Source organism: Protomyctophum parallelum, assembly GCF_964188405.1.
Source record: "Protomyctophum parallelum genome assembly, chromosome: 8".
NCBI lineage: Eukaryota > Metazoa > Chordata > Actinopteri > Myctophiformes > Myctophidae > Protomyctophum > Protomyctophum parallelum.
Window position 1 is genome coordinate 32,777,527 of NC_139703.1, and position 13,288 is coordinate 32,790,814.

The following is a 13,288-nucleotide window of genomic DNA, read 5'->3' on the forward strand; positions in this document are numbered from 1 at the left end:
CTGGTTTCCGTCCTGGCCGCTCCTGTGCTGGACAGAGCTCAACCTCACCCAACACATTGAGGATGGGTTTGAGGGAAAACAAATAACTGGAGCAGCATTCAGAGATCTCTCTGCTGCCTACGACACTGTCCAACACCGCACAATGGTCAGGAAAAGCCTCCTCAACAACAGGCGCTTCTATGTCCAGTTAAATGACCAGAGGAGTAAATGGAAAGCCCAAAAGAACGGCCTACCACAAGGTAGCCTGCTCGCCCCCTCCTTTTCAATATCTACACAAACGACCAGCCACTACCCAATGCCTAATGCCAGCATTTCATCTACGCCGACAACCTCTGCATTACGACCCAACAAGCAGACTTCCAGAAGATTGAGTCTGTCCTTGAAAGTGCCCTCCAAGAAATGTCAAGCTACTACAATACAACCACCTGAAACCCAACCCATAGAGAACACCTCACACACACATAATTTCCTTTCGTGGCTGTTTACATTCGAGGGTCGCTGGTACTCTCGAACGGAACAGTTTAACGTCATGCCCAGGACGAAAAGATATAGAGAACACCAACATGACAAATAACAGCAGGAAGGCATGAGCCCCAATCCACCGTCTTGGCAAAAACCACACCACCCATAATTCACAACGGTCACAGCAAACTCTGTTGCATCACAACTGGTGTAGGTATTGGATGGAGCCCGCACTTCACAGGTATAAAAAAAACGTTCTGTATTGAAATACTGACAACGTTTCGATCTATTTGATCTTCATCAGGTCATGTGTACACAAAACATACACTTTTATACTAAGGGAGTGCCCCCATCAACCAATCAAAACACCACATTTTGGTGCCCCTCCCATCACTGCAGGTGTGACACGTCAACCCTGAGTGAGTAGGTGGGGACCCAGACATATTGATGTAAATATAGTCTGTTCAGAAATGTTAGTGCCTCTCATAGAGCTTGTAGGTGATGCAGGAGGGAAATGGGTCGGTAGCTCTTCGGGGATAATGGGTCTTTGCCAGGTTTAGGGATTGCAACCACTTCGGCCTTTTTCCAAACAGAAGGGATGGTTTTCTGTGCTATGCATGTGTTCAGCATCCCCACAAGCCAGGTCCTTGCGTTAGGTCCCAGGTGCTGTATCATTTCTGCCAGTATGCCATCAATCCCTGCTGCTTTTCCGGGTTTCAACTTTCCCATTGCAGTTTCACGTTCTTCTAAGTCGAAGGGTTTGGTTTGAGGGCTGGCTGATTGTGGTTGGTCTGATACCACTGTGCGATGGTATTCTATGTGAGTCGGTGGCGGTGTTGGTTACAACTGTTGGCCACCAGTTGTGACCAAGACCGCCACCGACCCACAGGAGAATACCATTGCACAGTGGTATCAGACCAAGCACAATCAGCCAGCCCTCAAACCAAACCCTTCGACCTAGAAGAACTTGAAACTGCAATGGGAAAGTTGAAACCCGGAAAAGCAGCAGAGATTGATGACCTACTGGCAGAAATGTTACAGCACCTGGGACCCAACACAAAGACCTGGCTTGTGGGGATGCTGAACACATGCATAGCACAGAAAGCCATCCCTTCTGTCTGGGAAAAGGCCAAAGTGGTTGCAATCCTTAAACCTGGCAAAGACCCATTATCCACAAAGAGCTACCGACCCATTTCCCTCTGCATCACCTACAAGGCTATATGAGAAGCTGCTACTCCAACGCCTCGTTGCCACTCATAGATACCAAGCTGACTAAAGACCAAGCTGGTTTCCGTCCCAGCCGCTCCTGTGCTGGACAGAGCTCAACCTCACCCAACACATTGAGGATGGGTTTGAGGGGAAACAAATAACTGGAGCAGCATTCAGAGATCTCTCTGCTGCCTACGACACTGTCCAACACCGCACAATGGTCAGGAAAAGCCTCCTCAACAACAGGCGCTTCTATGTCCAGTTAAATGACCAGAGGAGTAAATGGAAAGCCCAAAAGAACGGCCTCCCACAAGGTAGTGTGCTCGCCCCCCTCCTTTTCAATATCTACACAAACGACCAGCCACTACCCAATGCCTAATGCCAGCATTTCATCTACGCCGACAACCTCTGCATTACGACCCAACAAGCAGACTTCCAGAAGATTGAGTCTGTCCTTGAAAGTGCCCTCCAAGAAATGTCAAGCTACTACAATACAACCACCTGAAACCCAACCCATAGAGAACACCTCACACACACATAATTTCCTTTCGTGGCCGTTTACATTCGAGGGTCGCTGGTACTCTCGAACGGAACAGTTTAACGTCATGCCCAGGACGAAAAGATATAGAGAACACCAACATGACAAATAACAGCAGGAAGGCATGAGCCACAATCCACCGTCTTGGCAAAAACCACACCACCCATAATTCACAACGGTCACAGCAAACTCTGTTGCATCACAACTGGTGTAGGTATTGGATGGAGCCCGCACTTCACAGGTATAAAAAAAACGTTCTGTATTGAAATACTGACAACGTTTCGATCTATTTGATCTTCATCAGGTCATGTGTACACAAAACATACACTTTTATACTAAGGGAGTGCCCCCATCAACCAATCAAAACACCACATTTTGGTACCCCTCCCATCACTGCAGGTGTGACACGTCAACCCTGAGTGAGTAGGTGGGGACCCAGACATATTGATGTAAATATAGTCTGTTCAGAAATGTTAGTGCCTCTCATAGAGCTTGTAGGTGATGCAGGAGGGAAATGGGTCGGTAGCTCTTCGGGGATAATGGGTCTTTGCCAGGTTTAGGGATTGCAACCACTTCGGCCTTTTTCCAAACAGAAGGGATGGTTTTCTGTGCTATGCATGTGTTCAGCATCCCCACAAGCCAGGTCCTTGCGTTAGGTCCCAGGTGCTGTATCATTTCTGCCAGTATGCCATCAATCCCTGCTGCTTTTCCGGGTTTCAACTTTCCCATTGCAGTTTCACGTTCTTCTAAGTCGAAGGGTTTGGTTTGAGGGCTGGCTGATTGTGGTTGGTCTGATACCACTGTGCGATGGTATTCTATGTGAGTCGGTGGCGGTGTTGGTTACAACTGTTGGCCACCAGTTGTGACCAAGACCGCCACCGACCCACAGGAGAATACCATTGCACAGTGGTATCAGACCAAGCACAATCAGCCAGCCCTCAAACCAAACCCTTCGACCTAGAAGAACTTGAAACTGCAATGGGAAAGTTGAAACCCGGAAAAGCAGCAGAGATTGATGACCTACTGGCAGAAATGTTACAGCACCTGGGACCCAACACAAAGACCTGGCTTGTGGGGATGCTGAACACATGCATAGCACAGAAAGCCATCCCTTCTGTCTGGGAAAAGGCCAAAGTGGTTGCAATCCTTAAACCTGGCAAAGACCCATTATCCACAAAGAGCTACCGACCCATTTCCCTCTGCATCACCTACAAGGCTATATGAGAAGCTGCTACTCCAACGCCTCGTTGCCACTCATAGATACCAAGCTGACTAAAGACCAAGCTGGTTTCCGTCCCAGCCGCTCCTGTGCTGGACAGAGCTCAACCTCACCCAACACATTGAGGATGGGTTTGAGGGGAAACAAATAACTGGAGCAGCATTCAGAGATCTCTCTGCTGCCTACGACACTGTCCAACACCGCACAATGGTCAGGAAAAGCCTCCTCAACAACAGGCGCTTCTATGTCCAGTTAAATGACCAGAGGAGTAAATGGAAAGCCCAAAAGAACGGCCTCCCACAAGGTAGTGTGCTCGCCCCCCTCCTTTTCAATATCTACACAAACGACCAGCCACTACCCAATGCCTAATGCCAGCATTTCATCTACGCCGACAACCTCTGCATTACGACCCAACAAGCAGACTTCCAGAAGATTGAGTCTGTCCTTGAAAGTGCCCTCCAAGAAATGTCAAGCTACTACAATACAACCACCTGAAACCCAACCCATAGAGAACACCTCACACACACATAATTTCCTTTCGTGGCCGTTTACATTCGAGGGTCGCTGGTACTCTCGAACGGAACAGTTTAACGTCATGCCCAGGACGAAAAGATATAGAGAACACCAACATGACAAATAACAGCAGGAAGGCATGAGCCACAATCCACCGTCTTGGCAAAAACCACACCACCCATAATTCACAACGGTCACAGCAAACTCTGTTGCATCACAACTGGTGTAGGTATTGGATGGAGCCCGCACTTCACAGGTATAAAAAAAACGTTCTGTATTGAAATACTGACAACGTTTCGATCTATTTGATCTTCATCAGGTCATGTGTACACAAAACATACACTTTTATACTAAGGGAGTGCCCCCATCAACCAATCAAAACACCACATTTTGGTACCCCTCCCATCACTGCAGGTGTGACACGTCAACCCTGAGTGAGTAGGTGGGGACCCAGACATATTGATGTAAATATAGTCTGTTCAGAAATGTTAGTGCCTCTCATAGAGCTTGTAGGTGATGCAGGAGGGAAATGGGTCGGTAGCTCTTCGGGGATAATGGGTCTTTGCCAGGTTTAGGGATTGCAACCACTTCGGCCTTTTTCCAAACAGAAGGGATGGTTTTCTGTGCTATGCATGTGTTCAGCATCCCCACAAGCCAGGTCCTTGCGTTAGGTCCCAGGTGCTGTATCATTTCTGCCAGTATGCCATCAATCCCTGCTGCTTTTCCGGGTTTCAACTTTCCCATTGCAGTTTCACGTTCTTCTAAGTCGAAGGGTTTGGTTTGAGGGCTGGCTGATTGTGGTTGGTCTGATACCACTGTGCGATGGTATTCTATGTGAGTCGGTGGCGGTGTTGGTTACAACTGTTGGCCACCAGTTGTGACCAAGACCGCCACCGACCCACAGGAGAATACCATTGCGCAGTGGTATCAGACCAAGCACAATCAGCCAGCCCTCAAACCAAACCCTTCGACCTAGAAGAACTTGAAACTGCAATGGGAAAGTTGAAACCCGGAAAAGCAGCAGGGATTGATGACCTACTGGCAGAAATGTTACAGCACCTGGGACCCAACGCAAAGACCTGGCTTGTGGGGATGCTGAACACATGCATAGCACAGAAAACCATCCCTTCTGTCTGGGAAAAGGCCAAAGTGGTTGCAATCCTTAAACCTGGCAAAGACCCATTATCCACAAAGAGCTACCGACCCATTTCCCTCCTCTGCATCACCTAGAAGAGAGGCTGCTACTCCAACGCCTCTTGCCACTCATAGACACCAAGCTGACTAAAGACCAAGGTGGTTTCCGTCCTGGCCGCTCCTGTGCTGGACAGAGCTCAACCTCAACCAACACATTGAGGATGGGTTTGAGGGAAAACAAATAACTGGAGCAGCATTCAGAGATCTCTCTGCTGCCTACGACACTGTCCAACACCGCACAATGGTCAGGAAAAGCCTCCTCAACAACAGGCGCTTCTATGTCCAGTTAAATGACCAGAGGAGTAAATGGAAAGCCCAAAAGAACGGCCTACCACAAGGTAGCCTGCTCGCCCCCTCCTTTTCAATATCTACACAAACGTCCAGCCACTACCCAAAGTAGTAGTACTGGAATGAAATGATAGAGAACACCTCACACACACATAGTTTCCTTTCGTGGCTGTTTACATTCGAGGGTCGCCGGTCCTCTCGAACGGAACAGTTTAACGTCATGCCCAGGACGAAAAGATATAGAGAACACCAACATGACAAATAACAGCAGGAAGGCATGGGCCACAATCCACCGTCTTGGGGAAAAAATAGCTGATCAATAAGCCCCAAACGCGTTGCACTGCGACGCGTTTTGAGCTTGTACATCGGCTATTTTTGCTACAACAGTAATATGCAACGTGGCCCTCTGGAGTGAGAGTGGAAATATAGTGGACTGTGGAAATATAGTCTCTATCGTCAAAGTTGCCCACCCCCATTCTAAACACTACAACATGCAGAGGAGAAGTCATAACAGAACCATCTAAACACTACAGCATGCAGAGGAGAAGTCATAACAGAACCATCTAAACACTACAACATGCAGAGGAGAAGTCATAACAGAACCATCTAAACACTACAACATGCAGAGGAGAAGTCATAACAGAACCATCTAAACACTACAGCATGCAGAGGAGAAGTCATAACAGAACCATCTAAACACTACAGCATGCAGAGGAGAAGTCATAACAGAACCATCTAAACACTACAACATGCAGAGGAGAAGTCATAGCAGAACCATCTAAACACTACAGCATGCAGAGGAGAAGTCATAACAGAACCATCTAAACACTACAGCATGCAGAGGAGAAGTCATAACAGAACCATCTAAATACTACAACATGCAGAGAAGTCATAACAGAACCATCTAAATACTACAGCATGCAGAGGAGAAGTCATAACAGAACCATCTAAACACTACAGCATGCAGAGGGGAAGTCATAACAGAACCATCTAAATACTACAGCATGCAGAGGAGAAGTCATAACAGAACCATCTAAATACTACAGCATGCAGAGGAGAAGTCATAACAGAACCATCTAAACACTACAACATGCAGAGGGGAAGTCATAACAGAACCATCTAAATACTACGACATGCAGTCATAACAGAACCATCTAAACACTACAGCATGCAGAGGAGAAGTCATAACAGAACCATCTAAACACTACAACATGCAGAGGGGAAGTCATAACAGAACCATCTAAATACTACAACATTCAGTCATAACAGAACCATCTAAACACTACAGCATGCAGTCATAACAGAACCATCTAAATACTACAGCATGCAGAGGAGAAGTCATAACAGAACCATCTAAATACTACAGCATGCAGAGGAGAAGTCATAACAGAACCATCTAAATACTACAACATGCAGAGGGGAAGTCATAACAGAACCATCTAAATAGTAATACTACGACATGCAGTCATAACAGAACCATCTAAACACTACAGCATGCAGAGGAGAAGTCATAACAGAACCATCTAAACACTACAACATGCAGAGGGGAAGTCATAACAGAACCATCTAAATACTACAACATTCAGTCATAACAGAACCATCTAAACACTACAGCATGCAGTCATAACAGAACCATCTAAACACTACTCTGTTCACCTCTAGTCGATTATTTATTCAGCCACGGACCACCATTGTGAGCATAGAGTATATTATGAATAGAGAAGGCACCCAGAGGAAACCCTGAGGCGAAATGGACATAGTGGCCGAATGAAGGTATTGCAGCCTGGCCCCAAACACATGAACGCGCTGGTCCGTTGACTATCATTGTGCACGTTCACGACGGCAGCACGCTAGCTAGCTAACGAACTAGCGTGCATCCCAGAATGCTTTGTTCCTACTGTGTTGTGTTCATATATGTTACTACTACTACTTTATAAAACCATGATCCAGTAGCCGAATGGTTAAGCCGATGGTATGTAAACATCCGGGCCCGGGTTCACTTCCCAGTCGATGACCGAGTTTATTTTCTTCTTAATAAACACAACACTGTTTGTTTGCATCAAGTCGAGGTCCTTTATTCATTCCGTATCTGAGCCACGGGACCACCATTTTTAGGCTCAAATACTGAATGAATAATGGACATCGACGAGAAAAGCTAAAACAATTGTGCTAGTTTGGTAAGAATGAAGCTAACTCTCAGTCCTCGATGGGGACTCGAACCCGGGCCCTGTTGTCTACTAGGCGCCGAGAGTAACCACTCGGCTACTGGAACACGGTTTTACAGAGTGGCACGAACATAATATATAAACATCACAACAAGTTAACAAAGTGATCACAGATTGAACAGTTTGAACAACAACAACGTTAAGTATTAAATAACATTGAACGTACCTGCTTGCTGCGGACACGACGACGACCGACATGGTGACGTGGCAAAACAACACTGAGCAAAACCCCCTCCACGCGTCTCTTCCGTATTTGAGGGGGGGCGGCACTTCCTTCCGGGTATGACGTGAGGCCACGCCCGCGAGGACGTGGAGCTTTCTTGATTTGAGGGGGGGCGGCACTTCCTTCCGGGTATGACGTGAGGCCACGCCCGCGAGGACGTGGAGCTTTCTTGATTTGAGGGGGGGCGGCACTTCCTTCCGGGTATGACGTGAGGCCACGCCCGCGAGGACGTGGAGCTTTCTTGAGTAAGACCCGGAAGCGGGTTACGTCACGGCTTATAAATAGTCAATACAGACATGAGTCCCCTTCCTGGCAGCGTCCTCAGTGGTCTAGCGGTTTAGACACCCGACTTTGAATTAAACTTTATATAACTTCACGGGTTCAAACCCCTCTGATGTTTTTCTCAATCATTGATTCACAATACCAGAATGCACGTTTAATCATAGTACATAAAGCAGACAGCCCTGTGATTAAACCTTCAGCATTACATTACACTGCAACCCCACTGTGGCTATACCTTTTTATTCACAATGCAAAGTTATTGTACTCCTAATAATATATCATGGTGTAGTCTAGCTCTGGTTTGATTGATTGATTTAAATATTTTATTAATAGTTTGTAGAATTACAGTACATTTCAAGCACAAACTCAATACAAAGACTGTTAACTGTGAGTGGACGACCCAATTAAGCATTACACTTGTTTTAGAGGGTCCACATTGTTCAATTCATCAAAAGTCCACATTGTTCAATTCATCAAAAAACAACATTATTACAAACCTACATTATGTGGGATCCTTTAGCTTACAAACGGAGTGACATTTCTGGCCACAACGTGGGTGTCGCTGGGCTGTGGCGCTGCCAACTGACTTTTGTGTTTCCCTCTGCTTCATGATCACCTTTTAGTTCCTTTATTACAGCGAATCAAAGGTGTGTGAAATACTTCTGTAATTAATGACTTGCTGACTATCTCGCGATTTTAGCCTGGATTTAGTGTTCACGCCACATAGGCTATACATTGAAGACCACATAGGCTATAGCCTACATGAAGACCCGACTCCAGCAGCAGAACTGACAGGTAGGCTACAGTACAAAAAAAAAGCCCTATCTTGACCACAGAAACGCCCCTAAAAGACACGGTATCCTACCGTCGGTATACGTGTAACATAGTGTGTATAAATTGGCAGATTTTATTTTTTATTTTGCACGTCACTTTCTGACTTTCCAAAGGAAACGTTTTAATGCCTTATTGCTGTGTTGTTGGTGATTTGTGGATTCGTTTTAGATCAATCAGGGATCTGTTAATAACGTAATACTGTACTGCAGTCTGCAGTTGTTCCCAAATCCACATTTGTTGAGCCCCCATTAGACCCCCATTAGACACTACTTGATATGTATCAAACAAATTTGGCTAATAATAAATTAATTAACATAATTTCAAACATTAAACCATTTAAACTTCTTCACCTGAACTGACCAGCTCGGTGAAATAACTCAGTACTCAAAACATGTTAATTTATATCAATTTTATTTATAACTGCCAATGTCATGTAAATGTACAACGCACAAAATGTATGTCACCATAACCAAACATGTATTTCTACTTGATAAACCTTATTTATTGGAAGATGGAGCACTTGCAGCATGTATAGATTTTGAGTCTATAATTTTGTTCTAAATAGGCCTACCTGCAAATTGACAAATTGTACATAACTCCTGTACTGGACGCTTTATCGTATAAAGTAAAGAAAATAAAGAACCAGACCACGTGATTAGACAAAAAAAAAACAGTTTCTTACCCAAACTTACAAGTGAAACTTCAGTAGTATTTAACCCATTCTGACCTGAGATCAGATTCATACGAGGTTTCCACATGGACACACACTGGTCTGATTAACCCATTCTGACCTGAGATCAGATTCATACGAGGTTTCCACATGGACACACACTGGTCTGATTAACACGGTTCTGAATGTGAAAATCTGACATAACATTTCTATGTTCCGCATCTAGAGCCATACTGTAAAATAGATTCCAGCCTCACAAGAACTATGCATACATTTCACCTGGGCTGGTGGTGATTCACATTAAATGCCAGCAAAGCCATCCATCCTTTAATCACTTGAAACATGTGAAATTATCCTTTACAAATGTTCAAAAACAGCCTCACAATGCTGTGTTGTGAGTTTGTAGATCAGCCATTTTTACAATTGAACATTGTTGTGCGACTAAGTGTATATATTATGTAGGACTTAAGAGGTTAATTACAAAATGATGTAACAATAACTGAACGACTTCTACAAACATCTGTCAAAGGCATCACAAATTTAAAAAAATTGCAGAGTGTGGTTGCCGCAGTGGCTTACATATGCCCCTCCCACTAGTATTGCCAGCCAATTACAATTTCAAGTCACGCCTTAGATCATGCGTAAGTAATTCGGAGGGGATTTAACCCCCGAAATTCATGTTTTTGCGACAAACGGTTACATTTCTCGCATTTGTGGCGCCCCCTATGGATGAAAATGGAATTGCTTTGACATGTGATTGAAATGTGGGATGGATTGGACATTCCGTTCGTGATTTATGGCATTTTTTGTGATATAGGCCCCTCCTACTAACTTCGGAAGACGATTACGGCCGAACGATACGCACTTTCAAAATTCTGCAGTTCAGTTTTAATTGGATGGGTCCAGAGATCACGTGTGCCGATTTCTGTGAGATTTGGACAAAATCTGTAGGAGGAAAAGCAAAAAGTGTGTTTTGGACAAAATTCAAAATGGCGGAAAATCTATCATGGCGGAAATGGTAATGGAAATGGGAAAACGTGGCCTATATGGGGAGATGCGTCATGACCCAAGGAATCCAGGGAAAAAATATTTTTTATTTTACGACCTATGGTTCAAGAGTTATAAGCCAAAAGGTAAAGTGGGCTGTTATAGCGCCACCATGAGGCCGACCGATAAAATTTGAAGGTTAAATAATTTTAGGGATAATGTGGAATTATCCCTAAAAGTTTTGTAACTATAGTGATTACAGTCTCCGAGGAACAAATACTTGAATGTGAATTTTTGCCTTTTCCCATTCATGTCAATGGGGAAATTTAATTCACTAATAAATTCATATCAATTAAACTATACAACATTTCTCTTAACAAAATACAAGCACACGATTCCCGATTTTTCCGGTCAATTTGACATATGGCTCAAGTGCGTACAGCGTACAGTGTGGGAGGTATAAAGCGTCAAAATAAAGACTACTCCAGTGAAATAATAAAGTGTCACAGTTACAAGAGTCTGGTTGCCCATTCGGGCAACCACACTAATAAAGTGTCACAGTTACAAGAGTCTGGTTGCCCATTCGGGCAACCACACTAAATATCTAAAACCACATATTACACACATAAATACCCCCAGGAAAGTGATCTAAAGCTTCTAAACGTCATTAACATATATTTTTTTGCAAAAAGGGTGAAGTGTCCCTTTAAGAGGGTTTAAGGTTTTGGGAGTATTTTTGCTATGCTCCATTCCATTTATTTATTCCAAGGCTTCTGTACTGTGTTCATCCCACATGCTGAGGGAGAGTACTCTATTGTCTGCCTCAAGCGTGACAGATGGGTCCTGTGCGAACCATGACCTCCCTGTCACCCCTGACCCCCATGACAGTAGGTGACAACCAGTTGTATGTAGATTTCTCCCTGACTGAAGTATTTATGTTTTCAATCATGTTTTCAAGTGCCTGTTTACCAACGTATCAAATCAGTCATAAATGTGTGCTGCATGTGTGTGTGTGTGTGTGTGTGCGTGCATGCACGTGTGCTTGAGTGCATGCATGTGTTGAGGTCTGGAATGAGATTGGGGTGTGACAGATGGATGTGTTCAGTTCCATTAGAATTTTCTACAAAAAAAAACAATGAATATAACGTGGGTTTTGAAACAAGCGGCCCCATTTACGCACATTACAAGGGATTAGCAGGCTCTGCTCAACCACAACACACATTAACACACTGATCCTAAAAACTCATAAGTACGTCGGCTGCAAATTATGTAATGTGTGGTGTAGGATTTCTGTGGCTGCAATTTGTATAGAATTAGCAGCTAAATGTTAAAGTAGGCTAAATGCCATTGTGTTACAGGGTTACATGCAGGTCACTATGCTAGGAGGACTGACATTTGATAATGACTCTCTCATCTAATACTGTATGCTGTTTGTTTTACTGTCTGAGCAGGTCTCTGAAAGCTAGAAAGATACAACCTTATCCATATTTGCTTGAACTAACCTCTGAGTTGCTCGCAAAACATTTCCCCCATTCTTCCCAAAAAAAATCATAGTAATTTTGAAACTTTGTAATAGGGAAACATGTAGCATCGATTCTCGCCATGTCATAATAGGCGAACATTTGGCAAAAATAGAACATTCTGTGAACACCTAGATCATCTATTTTTGCTATTTGATATTTTTGACGTTTTTAGGGTTAATTAGCACTTAAACCCTATGGGGCCCTATTTCTGTCAGTGCTAAACCTCATATCCCTTAAACTTCTTTGCGTTTTTTATTCTTTTGGAAAACATTTTTGAAATGGAATGGAATTGAATAGTTCAAATAGCTCATCTACAAGCTAACGTGTTGATGTAGATTGGCAAGTTTTAATGTTTTTCAAAATAGTAAAAAAAAAAAAAGTAAAGAAGTTTAGGGATAAGGGGTTTAGCACTGACGAAAATAGGGCCCTACGTGTTTCATTGATCGTTTTACGAGCCCCCCTCCCTTTTTCCCTTGCCGCCACATCTCTTCACCAAGATAGCCATTATGACATGCCCAGAATAGGGACGCTATAGCCTAGGGTTCATGTGCTTAAGTGGTTAATGACTCCCAAGTATTCCACAATAAATCTAATAGTGTCTCCCTGCACCCAGTGTGATGTTATGTTGCTTTCCTCTCTGTGTATCTTGCTAGAGCGTGGCATGTGTGCAATCTACTGTACCATTGGTGGCTGGCTTTGAGCCCAGTTTGGGCAAAGCATCCACTATCACAGTACAGCACTGTCTCAGAGAACGGTGTTAAAAATACATCACTGCTGCTTTTATTCTACAGCCATAAATCAGGATGGCACTATAATACTCTTCTAAGTGAGCCAATCATTTGGAAAGAAAAATGGATGTAAATCTTTGGCAGATATTCATATACTTGCAAGGGCTTATGTGTTCTACTAATAGATGCTAACGATTGTGCTCCTTTAAAAAAGTTGTCTGTGGATATTTTTCTTTGAGATCCCAGTCCCCTGTCTCGAAACCTATTGTGACAAATGAGAAATTCAAACTTATTCCTGTGCGGGTGAAACGGGTTCAGCTTTGATGGAAAATGCAAGGCACTGAAGGTCTCACCCTCCTTCACGCACACACACACACACGCGCACGTGCGCGC